This window comes from Austrofundulus limnaeus, unplaced genomic scaffold (genome assembly GCF_001266775.1).
Source record: "Austrofundulus limnaeus strain Quisiro unplaced genomic scaffold, Austrofundulus_limnaeus-1.0 Scaffold25, whole genome shotgun sequence".
NCBI lineage: Eukaryota > Metazoa > Chordata > Actinopteri > Cyprinodontiformes > Rivulidae > Austrofundulus > Austrofundulus limnaeus.
In genome coordinates this window covers 1,221,378-1,228,699 of record NW_013952427.1, presented here as the reverse complement: position 1 = coordinate 1,228,699, position 7,322 = coordinate 1,221,378, and the positions used below count along the sequence as shown (strand labels likewise).

Genomic DNA, 7,322 nt, shown 5'->3' with positions numbered 1-7,322 from the left:
ACACACACACACACACACACACACACACACACACACACACACACACACACACACACACACTTTCCAAGAGTAAACCTGCAATCAGCTTCAAGAGCTCAGTCATCCACACAAAACCTGTTCCGCTTGCAATCAGCTAAACATCCTCACATTCTGTACAAGCAGAATAAACAGAAGTGAATTCACAATTCAAAAACTACCTGAATGCAATACGGTGTTAATGTTGCTTCTTGAGCTAGACTCTAAATGAGAAGAATCATGAAAAAGGAACACTCAAACATTTGATTTAAAAGCCAATAATATAATATAATGAGGAAACTGTGAAACTAACACCTATTTAATGTTAAATGCACACAGAGCTCAAACATGAACATTTTTACTATAAGGAGTGGCAAATCTAATACTTAAATTCAACACTAAGTACAATACATGTTTATACTACTACATACCACCTAGAAAAGACTATGTTAATCTAGAACATCCTCTGTTGCACTCAAACAGTTTTACACTGACCTACATGACTGTCCTCTGTAAGCAGGGCTAAAAAACATCAATCAACAACTAAAAAATGCACAAGACATCAAACCAGATTGGAACCACCCAGCAAACAACTCCCTAATCCTTAAATTCTTGGTGTGAAATTGTTTTTAAACTAATACAGCTGCAAAAAATAATTCCAAAATGTTGATATATACCTTGTTTTCTGCTCCACTTGTTGAATAAATTAGAAGTGTAAACTAAATCAGTTCACTCGCAACCTGTCCAGGGTGTAACCCGTCTCCCTCACATTGGCCGCTGGAGATGGGAAATCAGCTCCTTTCGTGACGAAAAAAGCGGATAAAGAAAATGGATGGATGGACAGATTAAATTATCTAAGAACCCAGACAGAAGTGTAGCAGGGCAGAACGGTTAATGAAAAAAACACTAGAGGTCAACCAGAAATGGTTCATTTAATCATTACACTACAAAAATTTTATGTATACACAAAATTCCTAAATATCAGAAAAGATTAGACAACACGAAATATGAGGACCAAACTTCAGCCTGTTACAATCATCAGAGACAAAAGCGCTACAGCCATCCTTATTTGAACATGTAATATTTATATCAACTGCACATTAATGGACATAATAGAATTCCTTATTGTCCCTTACTGAGTTAGGATTATATTTTTCTTCTACTCTGCACAACCACTTTGCCTTTAAAACTAACTAGTTTATTCAGTCGCTGCTGTTATCTGCAAAAAGGACAGCTTCAGGCCTCCCCTCCATTCCCAGCAGCAGGAGACATGACGTTACTCACCGGTAAATTTCTGGCAGTGGCAGGAACGCGGTGGAAAAGTTGCAGCATGTGCTCAGGAGCCAGTCATTTCCCAGGGTGAGTAAGAACCGCTGAGACAAGCGCATGATGAACCAAACGATTAAACGCTTTACTGCCCAGTGGGTCACCTACACCTGATGTGCCCGACGGTCGAGTCAGTCACAGTCTCACCCGAAACCCTTAATCGTTTGTGAATTGTTTGGAAACTTCCCAGGAAAATAGGTGAGAAATATAATAGTAGATAAGAGCCTGCTCTGCTGAACGTGACGTGATTTTTGTCATTGCGGTGCCAAGTTCTGCTCAGCACTTCACATCTGGTAGTGCTGCTAAATGATGCTACTCTGACTCAATCATTCCACAACATCTGCTCATAGTATGACGTAACCACTGCCTGTGCAGTCAACTCAGAAAGAGCTCTGTCATCGACTACAACGGTGTTTGAAATGTCATGACGTGACGGATCGCAATCCTCTTCTGAGCTGGAATCTGGGTGTAATCTGGTGCACATTATCCCAGACTCAATCCTGGCTCTCAGAGGAACGCACTCCAGCTATGGTTGGTTGGAGAGCACTAATGGTGATCAGACTGGAAACTTTTTTTCCCCATATATCTTCTGTAAATAGACTGGGAAAATTGTGTAAATATGTTTTAAAGAATAAAAACTCAAGTGTCATGGTAATAAGTCTCAATAAAAAAAAGGACACAAAGAGGTGGCAGATTATACTGTACTGGCAAGACATTATTGCCACTAAAGAATTTTAACTGACTATTAACACAATGCATAAAATGAAGCAAACTATCCAAATAAAAACATGATTTTGGATGACATGGAGTTGTGCAGAATGCTGGTACCAGAGAGAAAAGGGAGCACTTTTCAGAAGAGAAAATGAACAAATGAATAGACAATGTCAAGGATCATTTACATGCCATCACCTCCACAAAAGCCACAATCTAACCTGTGGCCCTAATATTTTTTCGGCTTAGAACTTCAAGCACATCAACTGATGTTGAAATTTGGCTGTTTGTTGAAGCGTATCAACATCTGCGCTCATTAATTGCTCAAAAACTAAAAACACACAGCAACTGTAAAGTCATTTGTGGAGTGGAGCGTGGTTCCAGAGAAGATGGGCACCAGATGCTGCCAGTTAATTGCCCTGTGAAATCAGCACATTGAGTCAGCTGCAAAATGAACATTACTGTGTGCTGTCTGAGTACAAGGGCACAGATCAATTTAATTATAATTTGGCTGGCTTCTATTAGTTTTCTGCAGTTTTTAACATGTTCCACTGTACCCACAGAGGAGGTCACATATGGCAAACGATAAGGTTTTCCTGGCAAACAGCTCGAAATCAAATATTTTTTCATTATACAAACTCTCCCTTGTTGGTCTAACAGAAACAAGGTTGGGAAAATAAAAAAAACTTCTCATGTCTAATCATGTTTTAATGTGTTTTAACTGGATTTGGATCAAACAACCTTCTTTTAGAGTATTCCAGCATTGATATACCATATTTATTCATGTACGACCCCCCGCCCCACCCCCACACTTTTTTTTTAGCTTAAAAAGCATAAAAAATGTAATCCTTAAACTACCTCCAATTTCATACAGACAAAGATTTTTCAGCCTTTGCAGTCTTTATATACTGTATATGAGTAAAATGATCATTGGACTGTTTATTTTATTTTAACAACATATGTACTAAAAGGTATTTTGACAACAAATATACAGTATATCAGCTGTAGCAGCATCATATGAATTCTGGCATTTTACACATAGTCCACCAGTATGCGCCAACACAAAAGTCAGAGATTTCACATGAGATTTGGGCCATCTTCAAGCAGATACAAGCAGATTACTTCCTACTCACGAGCGCCCCCTCTGGTGGGGAAACTTTTTTCAAGGATACAAACTTTTTTAGAGCACCGGTAGACGGCAGCCATTACAGATGGACATGTGTTTGTTGTTGTTCCAGCAGTGGCCCGGTCACACGCTAATGTCATTAGTTTGTTATCATTACTAAGGTGTAGGAATACTTTTTCCCCCTTTTTTTCCACATCACGTCGCCTGCTTGGATCTGTTATTACCTCGCTCTGAAGCACGGAGGAGTGTCACAGGTGAGCTCGTTTCAACTGCTTTTTACAATGTGGTCTCATTTCTGGACTCGATAATTTTGCCGATATTTCAGTTAAAATACATAAGTAAAAATATTTATCCAAGTATAGTACTACCCCACAACTTTATGGATGATTTTATGGATTAAATTTTACGCATTATACATGAATAAATACAGTGATGACAACAAGAAGGAATAAACATAAAACAATAGGTGCGAGAAAATACTGTAGCTCTGCTGCTGCAACTGAGGGTATTAAAACTCAAAACCTTTCACACTATGCATCCATATGGCTCAGTGACAGCTGGAAACAAGTACTTACCCTGCTAAGTCTTACCAGCACAAACATGAACCGTACCATAGAGCTGTCACGTGAAGTCCGACTACAACAGTAGCACAGATGTTACAGTTTCAGAGCAGCTTATTACAGCATTAAAGTACCAGCAGAACATAAACCAGCCATTATCAGCACCGATATGTGAATTAGTATGAGACAGTAACATTAACAGCAGAATGGGTCATAATCAGGGTCAGTGAAAGTGATCATTTATCAAATCTACAACATGACTGCCATGCTTCTATTAAAGGTTTTCAAACATGTAATTTTACACTTATATATTTGAGCAAATCACACACTTTCAACTACCGGTATTTTCCCTTTATTTAATTGGTGTGCACACCATCATCTGTAATGCCGTGTTTGCACACTGACACAGTTCATTTCCCTTCAGTTCAGTCCTTTACCTTATTGTTGAGGAAAAAGCAGTCCTGGATATCTGCTGATCGTCACAGCTGAAAAACAAATAGTGAAACATTTATGAGACAAACAGAAAACACACACACACACAGTTTACATACAAATATAACAGCAGTATTTACTGTGCCTACAAATAAACACGGATGCCCGAGCAGATGTGCTAATGCTCTTTGCACTGACACTTAGCATTTTATTTTTAGTCACGTGTAATGGGCTGTGCCGTCAGTGGCAGAGCATTCAGAAGCTCTCGATGAAAAGTACTGTTAACGTGTACTAATTAATACTTCAAATGAGCAGAAACAGAAAGTCTCATTTGGTTTAATAGAGGGAGAGAAAATAAATGAGAATGTCCAAATGAAGAACAGATCAGTTCAAAAACAACAAAACTAAACCTATATGGAAATTGGACAATATGAGAAATAAACAGTTTAACTACTTAAATTGTTATGTTTAGGTTTGATTATAGCTTGACTAGTCAAGTTCAAGTTTATTTATACAGCACCAAATCACAACATATGTTGTCTCAAGGCATTGTACATAAAAAAAAATAATCTAAAGAAGAAACCAGCAGGCTGTGTTGAATCACTTCATCACAGTCTCCCATACTGAGCAAACGGTGGAGAGGAAAAACTCCCTGCTAATCAGGAAGAAACCTCCAGCAGAACCAGGCTCAGGACAGGCGGCCATCTGCCTCGACCGGCTGGTTGAGGGACAGGAAAGAGACACAAGACAAACACAGAAGACCAGGGGCCTCATGTATAAATGGTGCGTACGCATAAAAAAGTTACGTGCGCCAGGTTCTACGCCCACGTTGTGATGTATAAAAACAAACATTGCGTGAAAGTGTGCATATATTTGCCGTGAGAATGTGCGGCAGCCACGCAAAGTTTTTCAGTCGACAGTTTTAACTCACAAAGTCACGAATCTGACCTGAATCCACAGAAATATGACTGTTGTGTTTTCTGGATGTAAGGAGTGTCTGAACACAGTGTTAGATTTTTTTTTTTGTTTGAATTTTTATTGTTTAAACTCGAACTATCATGAAACTGAACCCCGGGAATGAAAATCATTTAACCTCAGACAAGAAAATAGATCAGCCTAAAGATGATCAAAAGAACCTCAGTCCAGTCTGTAAACTGTTTTTATATTTTTGTCACATAGTTGAAAACCTTTTGGGTCCCGGGCCAGAAAAACCCGACACATTACGTGCAACATAAAAAATAAAATAAAATAAAAATGTCTGAAGAGAGGGAGCAAAATCGGATGCAAATGGTGGCTCACTGTACGGTAACAATAATTATTTTTTCTGTGTGTAACCTTCTGATTGATGCTGAGCTGAGTTGTGGCCGGAGCGCAGCAGCTGTGCTTTGGGTAGATTCTCGCGCCAGGCGTGCACACACTCGCCAGCTGTGAAGGTGTTCATATGTGTCAACCCCTTTGGACGTTTACCTGTCTGATGAGCCTCAAAAATCTATAATTTTTGCTAAAATCCGTAAGCTACCACTCGTACCTGCGCATGGCGGTGGGTTGGGGGTCTGTGGAGATGACAGTGCCTGCTGTAACGCAGGAGGAAAGGAGAGAGGAAAAAGTGGATAACGGGATGTTTTTTTTTAAATCCGTTCAACACCGTGTTCAACTAAATAGATAACAACTAACCAGACTTCAATATCACATTCGGGAGATGTCTGTAAATTTCAGGAAAATTTCAGGCTTTGGTTATCACGTGAGAATGCGCCACATAAAACAATGACACCCCGCTACTTATTTAGACAGTTTTCTCACTCATTCTCCATTTAATGTATAATTTTCCAGCATCTAAAAATCCTTTCTGATCCCATAGAGAGGACAATCTGAGGAGAATCTCACACACTGGACACATTTACATCTGTTTTACATATTTAAATGCAGGCGTGTCAGTGGAGGTTTCTCATGTGCGCTCAGTTCCACGTTCATTGGGATGTATAAAGGAAAGGAGTGCGCACAGTTTTATACAACTGAATATTTTGGTGCGGCGCACTTTTCTAAAATTGTCCGTACGTCAACTTTTAGTGTGAAAGCTGCGCACTCCTTTATGTATGAGGGCCCCTGGTCCGGGACTGGTCCAGGTGCACCTTCTTCTGGAAGACAAAGAAAAAACGTGATAGAAATAATTACAATAAACATGTAGAGAAGAGACACTAAAGACAACAGCAGAGTGAAGAAATGTGCTCAGTTTGTGCTCCAGCAGTCTAAGTCTACAGCAGCAGAAATGAAGAATAATTCAGGAAACCTAAGTCTAACTATAGGATTTATCAAAAAGGAAAGTCTTTAGTCTGATCTTAAAAGTAGACAGAGTGTCAGCCTCATGGACAGAAACTGGAAGTTGGTTCCACAAGAGAGGAGCTTGATAACTGAAAGCTCCGCCTCCCATTCTACTTTTAGAAACTCCAGGAACCACAAGTAAACCTGCAGTCTGAGAGTGAAGTGCTCTGTTAGGAAAATATGGAACAATAAATTGTTTAATATATGATGGAGCTTGGTTGTTAAGAGCTTTGTATGTTAGGAGTAATATTTTAAATTCTGTTCTGAATTTGACAGGGAGTCAGTGGAGAGAAGCTAAAACTGGAGAAATATGATCTCTCTACTGTGCAAAAGTCATGGGTTTTGTTTTACACTGCTCAAAAAATATAGGGAACACTCAAATAACACATCCTAGATCTGAATGAATGAAATATTCTCATTGAATACTTTGTTCTGTACAAAGTTGAATGTACTGATGCATGTGAAATTGTTTGTCAATCAGTGTTGCTTCCTAAGTGTATAATTTGATTTCATAGAAGTTTGATTTACTTGGAGTTAGATTGTGTTATTTACGTGTTCCCTTTATTACATTATTATTATTTTGAGCAGTATATTTTGCTTTATCTGGGCCAGAACCTTTTTTTATATACACTTTTATTAACAGTCATTTCTATTAGTAACAGTCTTGATTATTCACCCACTGTCATGAAAGACAGGCAATTCGATTCAGTTCGAGATTGCTTTTAATGCTTAGTAAGAGGAAGTACACAAATTTATTAGAGTCCTTGTGGATTTTTTAAAATATTTATTTTCTTGCCAATAACATAGAAACGGTATACTTTAAAATTTTTGAG

At 38.7% G+C, this 7,322-nt stretch overlaps 1 protein-coding gene across 1 annotated transcript in view; it reads right to left on the bottom strand.

Moving 5' to 3' along the window:
- Nucleotides 1-4,248, bottom strand: part of LOC106514990 (talin-2) — a gene marked incomplete in the record, with an annotated part of 96,655 nt that extends 92,407 nt beyond the window's left edge. The window contains 1 exon segment of the mRNA XM_014004547.1: nucleotides 4,176-4,248.
- Between the last annotated feature and the right edge of the window lie 3,074 nt (nucleotides 4,249-7,322).